Source organism: Rattus norvegicus, chromosome 2 (assembly GCF_036323735.1).
Source record: "Rattus norvegicus strain BN/NHsdMcwi chromosome 2, GRCr8, whole genome shotgun sequence".
Lineage (NCBI taxonomy): Eukaryota > Metazoa > Chordata > Mammalia > Rodentia > Muridae > Rattus > Rattus norvegicus.
This window is the reverse complement of record NC_086020.1, coordinates 138,062,747-138,085,317: the sequence shown is the minus strand read 5'-3', so window position 1 is coordinate 138,085,317 and position 22,571 is coordinate 138,062,747. Positions and strand designations below refer to the sequence as shown.

The 22,571-nt window shown below is 46.0% G+C and overlaps 1 protein-coding gene and 1 long non-coding RNA gene across 2 annotated transcripts in view; one reads left to right on the top strand and one right to left on the bottom strand.

Annotated features, from left to right (window-relative positions):
- Maml3 (mastermind-like transcriptional coactivator 3) overlaps positions 1-22,571 on the top strand; it is a 417,349-nt gene that overhangs the window by 203,298 nt on the left and 191,480 nt on the right. The gene's annotated exons all lie outside the window — the stretch shown is intronic.
- On the bottom strand, positions 800-8,011 carry LOC134485617 (uncharacterized). Its single transcript, XR_010063813.1, has 3 exons — positions 7,882-8,011; positions 6,417-6,590; positions 800-931 (listed from the first exon to the last, which is right to left on the bottom strand). It is a non-coding gene; the product is annotated as an uncharacterized LOC134485617 (long non-coding RNA).

Sequence of the window (22,571 nt, the reverse complement as noted above, 5' to 3'; positions counted from 1 at the left end):
CTTTTGTGATACAGCAAAACAAACAAACAAACAAGCAAATAAACACTTCCTGGCCCTGAAACCAGTCTCTTAGCCCCCCCCCCCCCAATACAACTTTCTAATGCTTTCGACTTTTGGAAAGTTCCTGAAATTGAGATTTAAATAGGACTGACTTCCTTTAAGGAGAATGGCTTTTTGGAAACTGGTGACGTGGTTTCATTGATGGATAAGGTGAGAAGGCAGAGGAGGTGGGAACAATAGTATCTCAGAACAGTTTCTGAATTAGGTTTTCTTAGATGGCGTTGATGGGAGTGTCAGTCACCACAGACATCTGTTTGGAGGAGTGTAAATCAGAGCTAGGACACAACTCAGCAGTCCTGTTCTGGAGTGCATATCCAAAGGATACAAGGTCGGGATCTCAAAGAGATGCCTGTCCCTCCAACGGTCATTGCAGCCCTGTGCACAACAATTGAGAAATGGCAATGCCCTTACCATCCGCTAAGTGATGTAACACACACCTGCACGCGAACGCGCACGCACACGCGCACACACACACACACACACACACACACACACACCCCACGCCTGCACTCACACAGAGACACAATACACAGAAACACACACAGACATACACACACATGCACAGAGAGACACAGATACACACAGGGAGACAGAGACACAACATGGAGATACACACAGATACAGACACACACACACAGATACAGACACAGACAGACAGACAGACAGACAGACACACAGTATTATTCTGACCTTTTTTTTCCTTAAGGGAAATCCTGTCATTACACAACACAGTTAAAGCCCGAGGACAATAATTTGAGCAAAGTAAACAAGACACAGAAAGAAAAACACTTCTGATCTCTCTTACATGGGGAATCAAAAAATATGCGCTTACAGGAGCAGTCGGTAGAATAGTAATTTCCAAGAGCTGGTTCTGGGAAAACAAAGAATTGTTAATCAAAGACTATAAAGTTTCATCTTACAGGATAAGTAATTCTGAAATCTAATGTATAACATGATAACTATAGTACTTACTGCATACTTGAAAATTGCCAAGAGTGGATTACTTCTAATATGTATTTTTACAAGTCTCTCTCTGTCTCTGTCTGTCTGTCTCTGTCTGACTCTCTCTCTCTCTCTCTCTCTCTCTCTCTCTCTCTCTCTCTCTCTGTGTGTGTGTGTGTGTGTGTGTGTGTGTGTGTATACACTTCAGTACAGGTACATTCAGAGGCTGGAGGAATCAGATCCCCCAGAAACTGAAGTTATAGGAAGTTGTGAACCAACCATTATGGACTCCGGGAACCAAGTTTAGGTCCCCTGGAAGTGCAAACCACTTAGCCTCTGAGTTAGCTCTCCAGTGCCAAGAGTAGATCTAAAGGGTTCTCACCACACACCCAAGGGGCAAATGTGTGGAGCCATCGACATGTTAATTAGCCTGATTCTGGTAGTCCTTCTGAAATGTATACATGAGCAAAACACCATGCTTCACACCTTAATATACATACGGTTTTATTTGTCAAGTGCACTTGAAGAAGGCCAGTAACAGAAAGCATGAAATAAAGTTTTTAAGAATTTCAATCAAGAACAAAAGCCCAAATCATTCAACAAGAACAAAAGTCAAAGACACATGAATAAAAAGCCTTGTAAGGAGGCCGAAGCACTGAGAAGGAACATTATAAGAAGCCCTATTTTTTTTTTCTGGGAAAATAACGGCTCCAATATTTGATGGGCTGGATTTATGATCTTACCAGCAAGGAGAAGCCAGATGGGAAGTGGAGAACCTATTAACAAGATATTGCCGAAATAGCTCTAGCTCGCAGAATATTAAACTTACTGAAGACTGTTTGCCGAATGTATGTTTATTGCTTAAATCTATTTCACATGTTATTTATTTATAACTTTAAGGATAATTTAATATGTAAAACCTCCTTTGCTGAAATGCGGGTATTAATTTCTAAGCATCATTTATTGTTCTTAGAGCTGATGGACTGTTATGAGTCAGAACTAATAAACGTGTGAGGATTAATAGAAAATCAGTCAGAAAGATAAATAAGTAAAAAGGCGTGGTTTTGTGGTGGCCCCGGAACCTCATCTGCCTGGATGGCTGCGTCCTGGAAGTGGGTGGGCTCAGTGTCTCACTGAGGGAGGGGGACGGCTCCAGAGCAGAGCAGTAAGCAGAAGATCATTCCTTCTAATTGAGTGGCTGGCCAAGCAGAGATCTTGTGCTAAACGTGGCTCCACTCTCTCCGAAGAGCCTGCCCTGTAGATTGGCCAGGTGCTGCCACAGAAACCTGGCTTTATTGAAACAAACCAGGCACAAGATTCAACAAGCAGAAAATTACTGTGTGCCTTAGGCTCTATTTTCTCACTGCAGACAGAAACAGTCTTGCTTTCTGTGTAGGTACAAAGTAGCAAAGAGGGTTGGAAAAACAACAGCAGCGGCCGTTGGGCCCCTCAGGTTTTCCTGACGTTTAGGGGCAGCACAGCATTTTGGCTTCCCAACCCCTTTGAGATTCTTCCGCTGTGGAAACTGAGGTCTCCTAGCTTGGCCTGCTAGGACTGGAGGGCACCCATGGCTCCTTTTTGACTATTGATGGTGTAGAAGATACAAGGATTTGAGTAGACAGCGTTCTTGGCCTTCCTCTTGGCAGAAGGATGGAGGCAGCTGCTGCCTGCGATGGGGAACTATCATATATATTCACATAATCAGATAAATACATACTTACTGTACTCCCGTACACACACGTGCACACATACACAGTAACACACAACACATATTCACATATATTCATAAATGCTTATGAATACACCCAGACATACATTAGCATATGTATTCGTATACATTTTTGCCCAATGCACAATTAGCATACATTCAAATATCATCATACCTAGATACCCATTGACATATACTTTTCACATATCAGACTTATGTATTAGACACACACACACACACATACATACATACATACACTTACATACATACACTAACATGTGCATGTCCACATACTCACTGCACAGTTTGTTCACACATGAGCATACACTTCTCCGGTTTTCTCCTCCCTGCTGATCTTGTTTGCAGACATAGCTCTAGGCTGACCTCAGGAAGTGGAAAGGAACGGTGGGTCAAGACCCATCTGCTACTGTAATCATTCATTAGACCTGAAGTTTGATTGGCCAATTGGATTACATAAATAAGCAGCAAGCAAGGCTGTCCTGACAGAGAACATTACAGGAGTGTGACATATCTCACCCTGTCACTGGCGTCGGGTCAAGGCGTTCCATGACTGACGGCTTTCTTCACTTTGCTCACGTAGGGCCTTGGGGATTTTGCAGGGCTCAGGACTTCTGAGCTCTGTCTCAATCAAAATACAGAGACATTTGAGGAGATTTGCCTGTCTTGGAAGGCAGATTTCTCAGGGCTGCATGTGAATCCATCCTGCTGCTTGCACAACCTTCCAGGCGTGTCTCTTGCTCCTCTCAGGAGGGTGGTTTGGGTGTGTGAGCATGTTCCAGAGCAGCATCAAGGACTTGTCCAGCTTAGCTCAGCTCAAGGGACAGAGAGGCTCTCTTTGAAGGCGGATTATGGGCTGAGCCAGAGTAGAAAAAGCCAACAGGGTAGTCTCCAGGGCCAAGCTGCCCCATCCTGAGGGTCAGCCACAGAGCCACTCTCTCCCCTGTCCTGTTCATATGTTCCTCCACCCCCTCCCCCTCCCCCCTTCCCCTTCACTCCCCATTTCTCTCCCCTTCTTAGTCTTTCCTTCTTTGTTCTTTTCCTCTCACGTGCTCTATTTCTTCATAGTAAGGTCCTTGGATGTTGGCCTTGTGACTCATCCGATCCTTCCCTCGACTCTTCAGTGACCTGTGAATTCTGCTCAGTGCCACTTGCATTTGATCCTGTTTCCAGTGCATTTCAGAAGCTGAAGAACCAAGCTCCCTCCCCAAACACTTTCTGCCACACTAAGACCACAGACCTTTCCCGTGATGGTCTCATCCTGGTTCAGACAATGCAGTGGATTGAAGAGAACAGCCCATGTACACTCGTGTATTTGAATGCTTGGTCCTCACTTGGTGGAGTTGTTTGGGAAGGATTAGGAGGCATGGCCTTATTGGAGGAGGTGTGTCACTGGGCATGGGCTCCTATGCCATTCCCAGTTAGCTCTCTCTGCCTTTTCCTTGGGGATAAGGATGTAAGCTCTCAGCTAATGCTCAGGTGCCTGCTGCCAAGGTACCTGCCATGATGGGCATAGACTCCGATCCTCTGCAACTGTGAGCCCCAGTAAACTCTTTCTTTTATAAGTTGCATGAGTCATTGTTTCTCTTTATAGTAATAGAAAAGCAACAGAAACTGACAGCTTTGACCCAAAGGAGAAAGGCCTTTCCTTTTACACAAAATCTGTGGAATTTGGTTGTTTCTCTTGAGGAGGAGCCATGGCAGGTTGGGTAGTGTTCAGCATGCTGGATTCTGTCCCTCACTATCAGTGCAGTGTCTGTGCAGTGGCTGCTCAATCAGATGAACTGCTTTCATGGGGGTCTTTGGTGAGATTTTATGCAGAACAAAGGTCATTATTTAAGCATACTGACTTGGAATTCTTGGTGGGTGCTTCCTAGACTACCAATGAGCAGGGTTAGAAAACAGTACCTATTTCACTGACGTAAATGACCTGTAAGGGGTGTTTGAAAAGCCCAGCAAGGCCTAACGAGCCATTTTCTTCCCCCTCCAGCACTTCAGAGACCCTCATTTATATGTCAACAATCAATATGCTAATTACAAATAAGCTTTACCTATTTATTAAGCACTTAACTGACTCCAAGCACCTGTTAACTAAGCAGCGTTGAGTTAACCTTAGCTTGGCAGCCCTGAGATCAATAGGGCTCCATTTCGATTAAAGTCCTTCATGATTTTTTTTCACATGATAACATACCACCATTTTCTGGTGGTCCAAATTAGGGAGGAGTGCGTGTGTGTGTGTGTGTGTGTGTGTGTGTGTGTGTGTGTGTATTCCAAGCTAACAAAAAAAATCATAAATTAAGTTTCCAGTAGGAAACTAATGATTGCACCAAACATTCAAAATGTGAAACAGGAAAAAGCTAAATTAGCACCCCTTGACTAGAGAAAAGAATGGGCCAACCAAATGGTTTAGGGAGTCAAGGCACTTACTTGACAGCTTGAGTTCAATCCCCCCGAAGCCTACATGATAGAAAACCAATTTCTTCAAGTTGCACAACACACACACAATTTTAAAACTTAAAAAAAAAAAGAGCAATGAATACCTTTTTTTAACATGGTATTTTTCACAGAAAAAAATGCAAAGAAAGCAAGCAAAACAACTATATAAAGTACTATGCAAATCAGGACATTGTTTTACCAGTCTCACCGTCCATAAGGTCACTCCAACAACAGACATTACTAGGAAAGACTGGCGGGAGTTGGGTGGGTGGCTGGACATAGTAAAGAGAGAGAGAGGCGAAGGAAGCTGCTGCTCCTTGAGAAAGAGGATGAATTTCATTGGCCCAGTGAGTGTCCAGGAACCTGGAGAGTAGAGGACTGGTAGAAGAGGCTTGGGGGCTGGAGAGATGGCTCAGCCGTTAAGAGCACTGTCTGCTCCTCCAGAGGTTCTGAGTTCAATTCCCAGCAACCACATGGTGGCTCACAACCATCTGTAATGGGATCCGATGCCCTCTCCTGGTCTGCAGGCATACATGCAGGCAGAAAGCTGTATGATGTATACATACTAAATAAATAAATAATTTTCTTTAAGAAAGGAAGAGTCTTGGGGACATATTCGATAGCATCAGACATCGTACTGAAGCATAAAAGCCCAATTAGATTCTTCAGAAGAACAAAGGACACACAGGCATTTGATAGGTACTTGCTGTTCTAGGCAGTGCACACCGAGAAGAAGAGAGTGGCCCTGAGGGCTCTGGTAGGGTTTGCAGCCTGTGGGTAGTTTCAGTGGATTGGGCCACCCTGTCTCTCACCCAGGGATGGCTGAGGAGTGATATCCACAGGAGCAGGGCACAGGCACCAAAAAGGTCCCACTGCACAACAGCAAGGATGTATGGCATCTAGGACTATAGGTTGGTTTAGGGCCCCTCTGTCACCATTATGATTCTTAATTGGGTTCTGTTGACCTTGGACTTCATAAGAATGGAGGACACACACCCCGGACCTTGCTCACTCCAGGAGAGAGAAGAAAATGGAGTCTACCTTTCACCTTATTCTCCGTATTTTCTGCCTCCTTTCTTGTGGAACTGAAAATGATCCTGTGTTCATCCTAGCACTCACAACTCATACTGCCTGCCGGCCCACCCAGAAAGTATTAGGACCTTCAGTTTTATACACAGAAACAAAGGAAATCATGGACTCAGCACATTAAGATACAATACATAAAGACGTAGTCATCTCGTTCCTTACTTACACAGGTCAGGAAGGTTGCTCTGTGGGTCAAGTTCCTGATGCAAAGGGACGGAGAGTTAGGTTTGTTTCTCCAGTATCCACATAAGCCAGGCTAGGTGATACTAGCCTATAATCCCAGCACCGGGAAGGCACGGATTGGAGGATTGGCAGGGAATTCTCCATTCAGTGGGAGACCCTGTGGTGAGATTGTGAAAGGGGTCAGAGGATGGAGGTACAGGCCTAATGGCATAAGCTCATCCCTTGTTCCCACATAACAAATGAAAGAAGAGAAGGTGTCCACTGAACTCCACGTGTGCACCATGGTACACCCGTGTGTGAAGGGGTAGGCAGTTCAGCTGACAGATGGCATTTTGATAATCTTTTCCTTCCCGTGTGGTGAGAACTACCTCACTTCTTTAATAGAGCCTGTCTTCTACACACACATGCACACATGCATGCACACACGCACGTGCGCGCGCACACACACACACACACACACACACACACACACACACCTCACCACCACCACCCCACAGTAATAATGAATAAGACTGTTTCACACTAAATAATTAAAATAGAGAAGCAGTCGAGAAAGGTGTCTAGGTTGACATCTGGCCCCCACATGGATGTGCTCCCACGTAGATACACACCCCACAGACACACAGGGAAAATATAAAGAAAAAGAGACTAGCTTGGAGGAGGTGGCAGAGGCAGAAACAGAAGCAGGTGCTATCTCTGAGTTTCAGGCTAGCCTGGTCTACAGAGCAAATTGTGGGGCAGCTAAGACTACACAGAGACAGAGAGACAGAGACAGAGAGAGAGACAGAGAGAGACTGACTAGAGAATAAGAGGCCCTGTAAGCACAGAGGACCAGTAGCCACTAAGGGTATGGATGAGTGTCTGGCGACAGGCACTGCAGTGAAAACAATCTTTAGCCATTGGTAGCTTTGCTCCTAACTGTCCCACTGTACTTCAGTGCTTGTAATTTACCCTCGGTCTGGCTGACCCTGCTCCCCTATGTTTCAAGGATGCTTCCTGATAGGACAACTTCCCAAGGAAGGACCTCACTGCTGCTCAGCTGTCCCGAGAGGCAGGGAATAGTATTTTCCAGCCTCCTCTTGTCATGGTACTCGTGAGGTGGGGGCAACCTTCCTCAGAATATCTGTGCCCTTGCTGTCGTTCACCCCCTCAAACTGCCCAGAAGTGATTCTGACGGTGAACAGCATCAGGGATTGAAGCCCACTCTCCAGTGTGACCCTTTTGACTTCCCTGAAGAAACAAGAGGAGCCAGCTGCCATCTTCCACATGGTACTTTCATATCCCGAAGAGTAATTCAGTTACATTTTGTTTTCGTTGCTGACGATTGCAATGATCTGATTTTGCTGGAAGGATGTCTGCTGTAGGAACCGTTTCAGCTGCTTCATTCAGAGAGAGCCTTGGGGTAGCAAGGGACACTTTGTCTGGAATAAGGCTTGGGGCTTACTCACCTTTCTGAAGGACAGAGAAGTGATTTGTGGGCTCTGCCTGCTTCTGCCTGGGTTACTTGACTGGGCAAGCAGTCCATCCGGGCTGGATTTCTAGCAGCCCCCGAGTCTATGTCTCCAAAGTCATCCGTCTTGATGTAGAGAAAGCTACTGTTCTTTACCCACACATCCGCCTTTCCTGTTGCCAGCCAGCATGGCTGAATGCCAGGAAAATCAGAGCTCCATCCTTCCCTCCCTCCTTCCCTCCCTCCCTCCCTCCTTCCCCCTTCCCTCCTTCCCTCCTTCCTTCTTCCTTCCTTCCCTCCTTCCCTCCTTCCCTCCCTCCCTCCTTCCCTCCTTCCCTCCTTCCCTCCCTCCTTCCTTACCTCCTTCCCTCCCTCCCTCCTTCCCTCCCTCCCTCCCCCTTTCCCTCCCTCCCTCCCTCCTTCCCTCCCTCCCTCCCTCCCTCCCTCCCTCCTTCCCTCCCTCCCTCCCTCCTTCCCTCCCTCCCTCCCTCCTTCCTTCCATTTGTTGTTGTTATTGTTTTGTGTTGTCTCTTTAGTGAAAGAATCTCATGTATCGCAGGCTGGTCTCAAATTCACCGTGTAATGGACAGAGGATTGTTGCAGTAAAAATTTAAAAAGCAGCAGAACCGGTTCCTGCATGTTCCCACTCCACATGAATCCCTGGGGGCTGCACCCTGCTAGCCTATATTCTATAGCCTAGCACAGCGTCCAGAACTGAGACAGGTTGTCTCTCTGCCTGCCGCCAAGAACTTGGCTCACATCCCCTTTAGTCAGGTAAAATCAAAGCTCTAGAAACTTGTAGTTTAACAATTAGATTTATATGTTAAATTCTCAATCTACAATACATCCACAGAATAAATTCACTAACAGTTAATAAAGATGGAAACCGTCCACCTAGACAAGGCAAAATCGACCTAGTCCACCTGGATCTGGATCATCCTGCTCTGTTGTTTCCATCTTGATTTCCTCGCTCCTCCTCCTCTCTCCTTTTTTAGACTTTTCCCCACTTACCTGTCCTTCTTATCCAATGATAGGCTTCACCTTATCCTGGACCCACCTTGCTGCCTAATGACATCATCCTACAGAGGAGGATCTCAAACGCCTGGACCTTCTGTCTCTACCTCCTGAGTACTAGGACTGCAGGTGTATAATAACCTGCTCAGTTTATGCAGTGGCATGGATTAAACCTAGGTCTTGTTGCATCTTAGACATGCACTCTTCCACCTGAGCTATGTCCCCAGCCCACCTTTTGCTTTTATACCCAGTAAGAATATCACAAACACAGCCTGAGGCATAGCAATCAGCTCTTGGTTGCTTCCTGAATCTGAAAGATGAATATTCTCCAAGCAGCCTATCCATTGCCTGTAAATAAAGCACTAAGCGATAAGTGTTGTCAGTGTTTGAGGGGATGTTAAGTATCTTTGAGTTTAAGCTGTTCCTAAAATAAACAATTGCATCTACGTTAATAAAGTTGTTGCAATGGTGTTGTGCTAACACAGTAATTTAGAAAGTCTATGGAGGCTCAGGTTTTGGGGGTATTTTAATAACTGTTGAGCGATAATGGGCAATATGTGGATGATTCCTAATTTCAACAGTGCTATCAACGATCCAAGAAGAGACCACTAAGAGGTGACTGTTAGTCGAGGTGGCTGATAACAATCATGTGTAAATTCAATTTCATAGCTACCTAGAAAGGTTTGCTTTTGAGTAGTTTTCTACTCTACTGGAAATTTAGTATTCCTGTGTGAGTGTGGTGCCACACACCTATAATCTTAGCGTTAAGAGGCCGAGGCAGGAGCATGGTGACTTTGAAGCCAGAATGGCCTAGAAGACCCTGTTGCAAAGCCCAAAGACTTCAGACACACCTTCATCACCCTTGTTTATATAAGACCTTGGGTTTTCTCCCAGTGCCTCTTGTCCTACCTAAAGAAAACATGGCAGTGTCGAGTGGTAGGCACAAGAGCAAATAAATATTCAGAGCCCAATTTGGTATTAATAATTTTGCAGAGGAGAAACAAGTAATTCTTTCTGAAGTCAAACTCCAAATGAGAACTATGGAAGCAACGTGAGAAACATGGTCTCCATGAGGCCATAACGAAGGAGGTCTCCACGAACTATCATAAAGAACTAGATGTGCATACAAAAGTCCAAACAGGTGGGCATCGAGCAGGCTAAAGAGACATGGGGTACAGCCTCAGCACAGCTCCCTGAAGATATGATTGGGTACAAAGGGAAGGAGGGTGACTTTTTACTATAGAGTTGCTGGCTCATAGCCACTTAACCAAGTGCTCTTGGGGGAAGCATCACTGACATCACATGTCGCTTGATGTGATGATACCCTGAATGGGACACATCACTGAGCTTCTCTGAAAATGCAAAACCTCGTTCCACTTGTGAAAAGATACTATGCAAACCCCGAGAGACTGAGGAGCTTCTGCAGACAGGAAGAGACTGGGAAGAATGAAACCACCAAAGGCACTGTGGGAGAATCCTGAGTAGGGTCCCATGACGGAAAACGATGGAGCACAGAGAAGAATTCTATTATGGTCTGTAGATTAATTAATAATATGTGTGAAAGTTAATCTCCTGTTCTTGAAAATTGAGTCACGGTTATGTAAGATCCCATTAGAGAAACTTGCGTGAGGGACAAAAAAAAAAAGGGCTTTTGAGCTGTTTTGCAACTTTTTTATAAGTTAAAAAATGTACAATATTTACAAAATTGTTCTGAAGGGAAGCTATTAGTAGTGTAGTCATTTCTTTAAACAAAGAAGGGCAAACCTTGCACTCAATTTCGTCTTTACCCAGTACTTTTTTTCTGTGTCTTCTGTCCTGGGTTCCCACTTGCTTCTAGATACAGAGCTGAGACTCTACCTTTGCAAGAAGTCCTCTCTATGGGGTCAACGGAAGTATATACCTTATACTGCCAGGGGACCTGGCTCTGCTGGGCCTCTCCTGACATTAGTACATAGCCAGCTGAGTCTTGTCATTGTAGGCCTCCTTGGCACGCTGTGATGCCCTCTGGGCTGGACCACAGCTGATGTTTCCGTGCTCCCCCTTCCTCTTCTCACATTGGAGCATCCTCATTGGATGCTCCAGGTTCTCCATGTCACGTGGCTGGACCGTGATGTATTGCTTCCTCCACTCTTAGGCGTTTTCTTTCCCATACTTGTCATACTTTTGAAGACTTTTTGAATATTTTGAATATGTTCAAGTAGATGGAAAAGTAGAACGTAACAAAGCCACTGAGGCGTTGGTCTGAACCAGAGAGTACTGTATCAGTCAGGGCTCTCTAGAGTCACAGAACGTATGGAATGTTTCTCTATATTGAGAGAATTTATTGTGATGGCTTACAGTCTGTGGTCCAACTATGGGCAGCTGTGAATGGGAAGGTCAAGAGTCTAGCAGTTGCTCAGTCCCGTGAGGCTGGTTATTTCAGCTGATCTTCTGAAGAAGTAGGTTCCAATGGATGTGCTGGCAAGTAAGGGCAAGCAGGCGAAGAGTGAATCTTCCTTCTTCAATGTCCTTCTGTAGGTCTCCAGCAGCAGGTGTGACCCAGATTGAAGGTGTGTATCGCCCTGCCCATATCTGGGACTTGCTTTGTCCCACACTGACCTTGAACTCAGAGATCTCCTTGCCTTATTCTCCTGGCATTAAAGGCCTGTACTACCTCGCCTGGGCCTAAGCTTTTCATGGTGACTATGCCTCAAGATCTCCATGCCAAGATCCAGGTCAGAAACTTGTGTCTTCCGGCCTCAAGATCTGGATCATAGATGTGCCCTCCAATTCTGGATTATATTTCCTTCTAGATATAGTCAAGTTGACTACCAGGAATAGCCATTACGAGTATCCAAGATCAGATGTTCGTCAACAGTGAGAATGAAGGGGTAGCACCTGCCCCGTTCCTGTCACTCTTCTTATTTAGTTTTATTTTCATGGGCTTAGGAATAATATTGTTGCCCCTCTTTTGGCCACTTTATTTAATTAAAAGTGGAAGGACCCACTAGAGATCTTCTCTCCCATCCACTTATACAAGATGGAAGTCATTCTGGGGATGGTTAAAGAAAAGACTTTAATGTTTTACAAAGGGGCCTGGGGTTTAATTTATGTGTTTAGTATAATGGCAAAACTCACGTATTATCTTTTTTACCTGCGTTTTGTGTGAATGTGTGTGCAGGTGTGTGTAGATGAGCGTGCATCTGTGTTTTGGCCCTTGTGGAAACCAGAGTTCAGTGTCAGGGATTGTCCTCAGTCATGATGTACCATGCTTTTAGAGATGGGATCTCTCACTGAACCTCCAGGCAGATTCACTGATTTGGCTAGACTGGCCAACCAGCCAACACTAGGGATCTGCCTGAGGTCGACTCCCGCCAACTTTGAGATTACGGCCTCCCCCATACCTTTTGCCATGGGTGCTGGGACTCTGATTCAGATCTTCATATGTCCATCTCAGACGTCTGTCTCAGTCAGGAATCATCTGTTCCTAAACAAGAAAGGGAGAAGAGTAAAGAAAGCTCGTGAACTGAACTCCTCCCTATGTGTTACTGTGGGGTTTCCCAACCTCAACAACTCAGCCTTGAAAATATCAGGTGTTATTTCTAACATAACAATTCTAGCAATTTTTGGTTCTCGGGAAGTAGTGATCTGAGTGGATACTGAAGTATCCAGTAAATCACAGTAACTTCCCAAAGAGAGATTGATACAAAGTTGTTCACCTCTGGGGCCCTGTGAGTTTCCAAAGTGTGCTCCAACTTGGGGAGAACGAATCAATGGAGCTTTTCATTCTCCTTCAGTAGCTTGCAAGTGGTGGAGTCCGACCCCAGCATACCTGACGTGGATGACGTTGATAGTCAATCGTACTTACATTTCATGGTGATAAGAATGGCAGAGGCATACATTCATTGTTTTTCCAATCGCTGTCACAAAACACTTGACTAAAAGCAACTTTAAAAGAAACAGTTTAGGGGTTGGGGATTTAGCTCAGTGGTAGAGTGCTTGCCTAGCAAGCGCAAGGCCCTGGGTTCGGTCCCCAGCTCCGAAAAAAAAAAAAAAAAGAAAAGGAAAAAAAAAAAAAAGAAACAGTTTATTTTGGCTCGGAGCACCAAGGTATGGTGTGTCAGAGAAGCCACGGCAGCTGAGTGTGAGACAGCTGGTCACGTTGCCTCCACGGTCAGGAGATGACTGCTAGCGACCAGCTTACTTTCTCCTTGTGTATTCAGTCTAGGAACCCAGGTTGTGGGATGGAGCCATCCACATTTAGGGTGGGTGTTCCAAACAACCCTCAAACATACACCAAAGACGTGAGTCCCTAGCGACTCTGAATCCCAGCAAGCTGGCAAGGACGCTGAAGCACCCAAGCACCAGTATGTCCTTGTACAACAGACACCAAACCACAACTAATCAAAATGCCGAGTTATGGGGCCCAGTGCCCATGGATACATCTACAACATACTCCTGCACATACATCTCGAGGATCATTTCAGTAGACGGGGAGTCAGTCTACTGTGAGGCTGTGTCTCCTAGAAGTGTCAGAAGCTACACCCATCAGTTGCATGACTACCTAGACAGGAGCCCGACAGGGACCAGAACAATAGACATACTTATCTATGGACTGGACAACCAGTCTATGGAGGAAAGGGAGCCTCTGCATCCTCAGCCCTAGACAAGGAACCACAGACAACTAAGGAATGCTGAACATGGAGAGACAGTCTTCCCCAGAGAAGAGCACACCGTCAGTTAGTCAGTACCAAATGATCATCTCTGAAAAGATATAAACAAGTAACATTACATAAGCTGAACAGGTGGCATTTATGTATATGCATATGTATATGCATTGTATATGCATGTGTATATGTATATATGTGTATGTGTATATGTATATGTATGTAACAGTTAGAGAAAAAAACAGGCCATGAATTTGAAAGAGAGCAAGAGGGATTGTACATGGGAGAGTTTAGAGAGAGGAAAGGGAAGGGGAAATGATGTCATATTTTCATCTCAAAAAAAAAAAAGAAAGAAAAGAAAAGAAAAGTCACTGGGTGGTTGGGACCCACACCTTTAGTCTAAGCACTTGGGGAGGTCTCTGTGAGTTGGAGGCAAGCCTGAACTTCAGAGCAAGTTCCAGGACAGCCAAGGCTATTACAGAGAAAGCATGTCTTGAAAAAACAAACAAACAAGCAAAGATTAAAAAAATAAGAAAAGTACTTAAAATATTAAGGTCTGTTGTATGTGAGTGTATACGTGTGCATGTGTGGCATGTGTGTGTGCATGTGTGTGGGAACAGTTCACTTCCCCATAGGTAGGACAAGGAAGATCCATCATCATTTTTGTAATTGTATGGTGCACAGCGTACCCATTTTCCCAGGCCTGAAATAAAGAGGATGCTCTGTGAATGGAATCATGAAGAGTGTCCCCGCCAGCGGGGACCCAGTTATTCAGGGTCCCGAAGAGGCTTTCTACCTGTGGGCCAAAATGGGGGTGAAGAGAAGAAGGAGACCAAGCAAAAGTTCTGTTGTCAAGGTCTCGTTTATTGGGATGAACATTGCAGCTTTTAAGGCTTTCAGGTAGGGGGAGTGACCTTTGTGAAATATGAAGGAGGGGGAGATGAGGGTATAGGCAGTGATAGCTGGAGGCAAAGAAGTCAGGCGATGAGGTCAGGTGGTGGAGACACTGGGTGTTGACTGAGGAGATAACTGGTATCTGCTCGAGCTGAGGCATCCCTTGAATGTTATACTCCTGTGCCGTAAATTCATGGGAGAGGCTTTATCCAACAATCTTAAGATTTATGGCAGTCATCTTCGGGGTGAGTCTCTGTGGCCAAACAGCCCAGAGTCACTTTGAACCATGCAGTCAAAAAGCGGCTAGGCCCAAATCCAATATGGCTCCGTGCATCTCCCCCATTTTTCTTTAAAAAAAAAAAAAAACCATTAGGTGGAAGTAGTGGTCTGAGAGAGATTAGACATGCCTCACAGAGTGCCCAGCTTGGCCATGGCAAGCCACTCTTGCAGTTGGTGCTTTATATAAAGTGGGCAATACCTGACCGAGTGTCAACAGTTAAAGCCATCGAAATGACCATTTTTTAATTAGTCATCATAGATGTTGAGTGACAAGGGGAAGTGACAGGGCGTGATACCTCTTCCACGATGGCAGGAGAGCCATGCCTGGTGGAGCCATGATGCCTGATGATCAGCAACCCTTCTGGGTGAAAGGCCTGGACTTTTGTCCAAGGCCAGCACAGAAGTAACAGACAGCTAGTGCAGGTCTGAGGCAGGTCTGTGCTGCTCCCAGAATTCTGTGCTATTCCAGGGCTCTAGGTAAGCCCCAGGATTGAATGCTATTCTGAGTGCGGCTGAGCAGTCTGCTGATGCTGGATGCTCACATGGGCCTGATGACCAGAAACCCACACACCCGCTGCTCTCTGTTTCCCTGCTCCTTACAGACACAGCTCCTTCCTGCACCCATGTGCAGGAGCTGCTTGGCAAATGCTGACTACAGCATTCAGCTCCATCATGGCTCTGTCCCCTGCGCCAGGAACCTTGGGGAATAGACAGGAATTTGGCAAGATTCCTAGAAAATGGATGGCGCCCCTGTGAGCACTGTGGATTGCGTTCCTCAGTGTTGCCAGACACACGCACTGCTGTTTCCCACTCCTCCTAGAGAAAGAAGGGCCATTTTGGAGCAGCAGCGGTTTAAATGGAACAGAGGGGAAAGCAATCCAATTCCCAGCATGCTCAGAACTTCATAACCCGGGAAAGAATTCACTTTCCTAAAACTTCTTCTTGGGTGAGAAATAAGGTAAATCTAGTGTCTAATTCCCCTGATTTTTCAGACTTAGCGGAGGCAGAAAACAGATCCATTGCCTTATTGACTGGTATCATTAATTCGAGGTGAGGGACCCGCGGGCCTCTCTGGAGCACGCTTGCCTTCTCCTGCCTGCTTGCATATTATACCTCTATCACTTTTACTCCCTCTCTGACTCCTTTGATATGGTAATGATCTTGCACAAGAAAAGCCATTTTTTTATGTAAGTACTTAAGGAATTAAAGGTGAGAGAGAAGGGGCGTTCAGAAAAATGACAGTTCGTCATTAACATATAAGTTAGTGCAGCCCTTGTGATGACAAAGCAAGGTAGCAGGCCAAAGGGAGCTAAAGGGTAGGACGGGCGGGCACCTCTGGTGAGGGCAGGGGGACAGTGTTACTAACCGGCTGGCTTAGTGCTCTCCTGATGATGTGTGCTTGCTCGAGGATTGATTTCCCTCTGCCCTCCACAGACCTGGCTGCAGCTAAGCCTTGTGTCCTCCACGTGATGCTGAGCCGAATCAGATTTTCCTTTTAGTTGTTCGATCACATTTTCCTTCCTAGAGCTTAGAAGGCACACTTGGGACTATATAGTAATTGCCTCCCCACACTGAACTGCTGATACCTTTATTGGATTGGCATAGGGTTTCAGAGGACTGTGTTTAACAGGCAGTGAGCCGCAGCAGTGCAAACAGCTCCGGTGTTTAAACAAGCATCCATTAGGCCAGGAAACAAGGCGATGCCACACCATTTGGTGCTCTGCAGTGCTGGTAGCTTGGGGTGAGCAGTGCAGCCACGCCCCCATTGGAGCATGACCGGATGGGCTCCAAGGAGAAACGCAGGATTAGAGACCGAACCCACTCTCTCTGGGTTTCTAGAAGAGGAAGGTGAAAGGGGAGGGGACTAGGAGTGTTGTGGCTAGGGACACGTGCAAAACTCATTAATATCTCATTATGTTAGAATTGCCATCTCCCTACAGATTGGCCTGAACACCGGCAGTAGCAAAGAACGGACCTGAGGAAAGCAGCCCCCACCCCTGCCTTTTGCAAGCCCCAGCAAGCTCCCCACGCTTGTTTTGCACCAAGGGAGTGGTGGTGTTGAATTTGTGAGGGAAGGCTGTGAGGAAAACCCCACAGGAGCAATAGCAAGCTGCTTGGGGGAGGGAGGCAGACAGAAAACTGTGGTATGTAAATACACAAAGTGGCCAGCTTCCAGTGTGCCAGCCGGAAGTGGAAGGAGAAAGGAGCGAGCCTAAAGATAGGAAACCAATGCTTTGCAGGTCAACCCCGGCCAACTGAAGTCGGGAAAGGGGGTGAGAAGCTTGAGGGGAGCAATGTGAGAATCGGGAAAGGGGCACAGAACTCCCAAAGCCCAGAAAGAAATGAGAGGCAAACTGGATCAAAGGGAGATGAGAAGGCGGCAGGGTTCAGCCAGAGAAAGTAGGAGCACTGTGTTTCCTAGTTGCCTCAGTTGGGTAAGTGGAGCACAAAGAAGATTCTAGAGCAGACAGAAGGTCTGCCTTGCCCATTTCCAACTGTGGCCTCGCTGCGCCCGAATCAGTCCAGCCTCGCTGAGGTTTAAGTCCCCCACACCCATGGTAGCTCTGTGGCCATGACATGTCCCAAGTTTAACTCCTCCCACGGAGCATTTACCAGGTACACTCCAGGATGCCAGCTCTGGGGCTGGCGCCTTAGAGATGGGATGTTGGAGCCATGCACCTCAGAGGGCAAGGTCCCTGCAGACCTTTAATTTTGCTGTTAAAGGGTTCACCTGTTTGTGTCTATGCAGATGAGTCCACACCCTCCCTCCCTTAACAAGAGACAATTCTGTAACAAGTTGTACCAAAGTGTAAAAAGTAGCCTGTAGATTTTGTTAGGAAAACATCTTAAAGTCATTCCATTAATGTTCTTTTACACTATTCATTTCTGGGCTTTGTTTTTGAGAGTTTTCTTTTCTTTTTTCTTTCCTTTTTTGAGATGGAGTTTCAAATACAGCAGAATAGCTTGAAATTCACTGTATAGCCTAGGATCGCTGTAACTCCCCAGTGCTGGGATTCCATGCCTGGTTTATGCAGTGCTAGGAAAGGAACATGGAGCCTCATACATGTTGGACAGGTGCTCTGCAAACCGAGATCCATCCTAGGGGTAAGATCTGGAATATCCTAGTTTGATGGGGAGGAAAAGCATTATTTAGAAAGTCTTACAACTTCCAGTTCATCATGAAGGGAAGTTAGGCAGGACCTCAAGGCAGGAACCTGGAAGGAAGCAGGGACTGAATCAGAGGCCATAGAGGAACTCTGCTTGCTCAGCCTGCTTCTAATAAAACCTGTTAAGGGATGGCACCGCCCACAGTGGGCTGGCCTTTCCCACATCTATCATTAATCAAGAAAGTACCCCATAGGCTTGCTTGCCTGCAAGCCAATCTGATAGAGGCATTTTCTGAGTTGAGGTTCCTTCCTCCCAGGTGATCCCAGCTTATGTTAAATGACAGGGAAGGAGGTGGAGGGAGAGGAGGAAGAGGAGGAGAAAGAGGAGGAAGAGGAGGAAGAGGAGGAAGAGGCGGAGGAGGAAACAAACAAACAAACAAATAGAACAAAACAAAGAAAATAACTACCTCAGGGAATCCTTATTTCTGCCTTTGACCCTCGGATATTGAAGCTCTGATATTCCAGCACAATGCTCACAGCCACAGTAGAACAGATGTAGAGACACTCAGCCCTTGTCCCAGGACCAATCAGGGGAGGAGAGATTATAGGTGTGTGACCGAAATCATGTGACATGATAAGATCAATTTCCAAATCTGATTTTGTGAAGACCCTTTGATCTGACTTATGGCAATATTTATTATGGGTTATTTTCATTATTTAGGTTTTGTGTGAGTCTCTATGAGTTTATATAGACATATACTTAGAGATCAGAAGAGGGTGTTAAACCTCCAGGAGCTGGCAGTCGTCAGCCACCTGACATGAGTTCTGGAAACTGAGGTCTGGTCCTCTGCAATGAACACTCTGAGCTGACTTAATGTCATCGTTAGAAGCTGTTTGTGTTCTTTAAGGATAAACAACTTGTCTCAGACTGGGCGTTAGTCTGTTGTGTACAGGAGTGCTTGTAATGAGCATTTTAAAATTAATGTATTTGATAATCACAATCAAGTTTATTTGGGTTTAAAAAAAAACAGGGCATGCAAATACTGCTGAGAAACAAATTTAACAAGCTCTTTTTTTCCCCTAGTGTGGCCTCTATGGTAAAAATAGTAAAATGTGACCTTCTATGTCTTAAAATTCATTATTTTTTTTGACAGTGAAGTTTTGATGCAAAAAGCAGAAGTAACAAGAACAAATCAGAAAATGACTTCGTGTCAGAAAAACACACTCCCTGTTGTTTACACACGTTGACTTTATTGAGCTTAATTCCATCAAACAAACAAAATGGAGAAGCAATGGTTACAGCAAACGAGGCTTCCAAGGCTTAACCTCTTGCAACAGGTCCGGGTGTGGAATGTTCCACAGGATCCTAGCCAAGTTCCTTCAGCCACTGTTTCCTCCTGCTCTGTCCTTTCCAGTGGGGTGGCCAGGACCCAAGCCTAGATTTGCACGTCTCCAATAATCACTTCCTAGCGGCTAAACATGTTTCCCATCGTAACTGCCTTTGCTCCCTCTCTAGGAAAGAGAAAATGGAAGCTAAGTTTTATCCAAACTTCCTTCAAAACAAAAAAAGCCGTGGCATTCAAATCACGCATCTGAAGCACAGGGGTTACTGACACAGTAGAATTCCCTTGGAAACAAAATGGGATGTTTGGTTGAAAAGAAAAGGTGAATTTCTAGCTCCTTCCGGACTTTTGCCGTGAGTAAAACGTGAAAATGAAATATCAGAAAATCCAAGATGAGGAGATGAGCTTCAGATCTTCCACCCCCCTCCAGTCCCCCGCCTTTTGCTGAGGCCGTATCTAAACTATCCCAGATGGCTGCTCTATTTTTAAAGAACTCCAGAGAAGGAGTCTCTCCCACCTCTTCAGTCACCCATCTCAGAAGCTCGTGTTCCTTGCTCCCAGGATGTTTTCTGAGAGCCCCGGTGGTGTGTGTGTGGGGTGGAGTGGGGAGATTGTCTTCAGATCGGGACCGTTTGGGATTTTGCCGTAAGGTTCAGGGGAAGAAGCTCAGGGTTCCAGCAGGGTCTTTCTCTCTCTAATCTTAGGATTTCAGTTTTGTGAAGGATCTTCTTGAGGGTCATTCCAAAATCCTCTTGGGCTTCTGATCTGTATAGCACTTCCAAAAGGAGGAAGCCTGAGTGAGTAAATAGTCATGTTTAGGACTCAGGAGAAGAACATCTTCATGGCTACATACACCTTCCCCGGGAACAGACTCGCAGAGGAAAGCGCTCATTCACTCTTCCCTTCCTTTCTCCAGTACTTCCTGGAAAACCCTCAGATGTTGGCTGACACTGAGACACATAAGAAAGGATAGCAGGCAAGGTCACGACCTCTGAGTCTGTACTCCTGTGGAGAAGGTGACCCACGGGGAGGCGTACAAGGTGAGGGGGCTATGAACTATGACAGGGGGAGCACCATAAAGACAGAACAGATGAAAGTGAGAGAAAGAGCTGGGAGGGAGGCAGGGTCCCACCTGGAGCTGAGTCTGCCCCTCTGAACAGATAGGGAACCTCAGAGTAGGCAGGCCATATTTGCAAGGGCGCTCTGGTACAGGAGAGGATGGGCCCAAAGGACTTTGGAGACATCAGGCCAACCAGCATTTCCTAAGCCCTGTGACAAATTTAACTTCGATGAATGTGAAAATCTGTAGAAATTTAGACAGAACAGCATGATATGACTTTTCTTCTGTTGTTGTTGTTGTTTTGGGGGGAAGGATAGGTTTTTGTTTTTGTTTTTGGCTTTGGGGTTTTAGTTTGTTTGTTTTTTAGAGACAGGTTTTTCTGTATAGCCCTGGCTGGCCTGGAACTCACTATATAGACCAGCCTGGTCTTGTACTCACAGAGATCCACCTGCCCCTGCTTCCCTAGTGCTGGGCTTACTTGAAGAGGATAGACTGGAGAGGGTAAAGTGGGAATTGATGACACGGCCAGTACATTTACTGAGGTTTGGAGGAGGGTGGGGCCACCTCTGATAAAACCATGGAAACTCATGAGAGTGACAGGTGTGGGGCCTGTGCGCTGGCCACACCCACGTACCTACCACTTTAACAAAATATGAAAAGCTCAAAACTTAGAGAGTCACGTTTCTGTTTTTCAGGTGATTTGCCCTGAGTGCCTGTCTATTCCACACATGGAAAATATATGTGAATCCTTGACTAAGAAATGCTAAGGAGAGACAGGAAACCTTAATAGATGGATCATAGCATTAGAAGTAATCGCAGAAGTCATTTTCTCCTGCCTTCCACTCATAAAAGAAATACCTTTACAAATACCCGGCACATGAATGCGTAGCCTGGTTAGGGAAAGTTCGAGCGACAGGAAGCTCATTAGCCTCAGGAGGCCACTGGGAAACTTAATCTATTTTCCCCCAGCTCCTCCAGAGATAGAAGATGGGTTCTTTCCCCTGTTATAAGTAACCCATGATCTTAGTTTCATGTCCGACCTACGAAGGTTAAATGGAGTTCTTTTCCTACTAGGGGACCATCAACTATTAAGGGGGAGCCACGCCCTTCCTGTCCCTCACTTTTCTCATTCTCTGTTTAAATATCCTGGACTTCCCCACGTGACCTGCTTCCTGGGTGACTTTCTGTGGCATCTCAGTCTCCCAGAGGCCACTACAGCAGAACACACGGGTGTCTCTCGGATTGGAGACTGTAATTCATTAATATTCATTAGTGCAGCCTAGAGCTCCAAAAGATTAGACTGCAAAGCTGCCCACGAGGGGTTTTCTAGACCTAAACACACAACCTTACAGATGCTCCCAGCAAATCTTTTTTGGTAACCTGCAGGAGACTGGTTTGAAACTTCTGGAGATTCAACAGCCATACTAAGAATCCAATAAAAGCTTTGGATTGCTTTCTGAAAAACAAAACAAACCAAACCAAACCCCCCCCCCCAAAAGCCCCCCACAAAACTCTTAACCCCTAAGCCATCTTTCTAAGCCTCCCTCTACATACAACTTCTCAGGGTCTCCAGAGTTCCTAAAATCCATTTTTTTTTTTGTAAGCCTTCATTTTAAGAAGTCAGCTGTACCAATATTCTGTAATCCTGATTCTGTCATTCAGAACCTTATGTCTGCATTATCTCTGTGTCTGTGGCAGGATGCCCACAGGGGGCTAGGAGCACTGTGGAAATTCTGCAGTTACAATCAAACTGTGGAAGAGGAACGTGGCGGAATCTTTAAGCTCTGTTGGCGGGTCATTTGCTTCTGTGACCTCCATGAGCCTCTACAGCCCCTGGCCACAGTGCCCAGCCTCACTTTGGAGGTGTGCTACTCCACATCTTTCATGATGATGGCATACCTTATTCGAGTCCCCTCGAAGGAGAAAAGTTTGTTTTGGCTCACAATTATGAAGGTTTCACTCCATGGTTCTCTGGGCCCGAGGTTTTGTGATGGCTGAATGCCGTGTGGCAGAGTGATTGTATGAGGAAACAGAATGGGTAGGGGAGGGCCAGAGCGTCAACAGCGCAGTGACTTCACTTCCGCCCATGAAGCCCCACATCCCTCAGTTCCGGTAGTGCCACAGGCAGGCCAGCCAAGCCTTTGGGAGACATATAAGATCCAAACCTCAGGCTGGGAGAAATGCTCAGTTTGTAAGGTGCTTGACTCAAAGGCATGAGAACCTGAGTTCAGTCTCTGGAATCCACACAAAGGCAAGGCATGCTGGCACACATTTGTAATCCCAACACTGGGGACACTGAGACAAGCAGATGCGCGGGGTGTGCTAGACACACAGCCTAGCCCAGT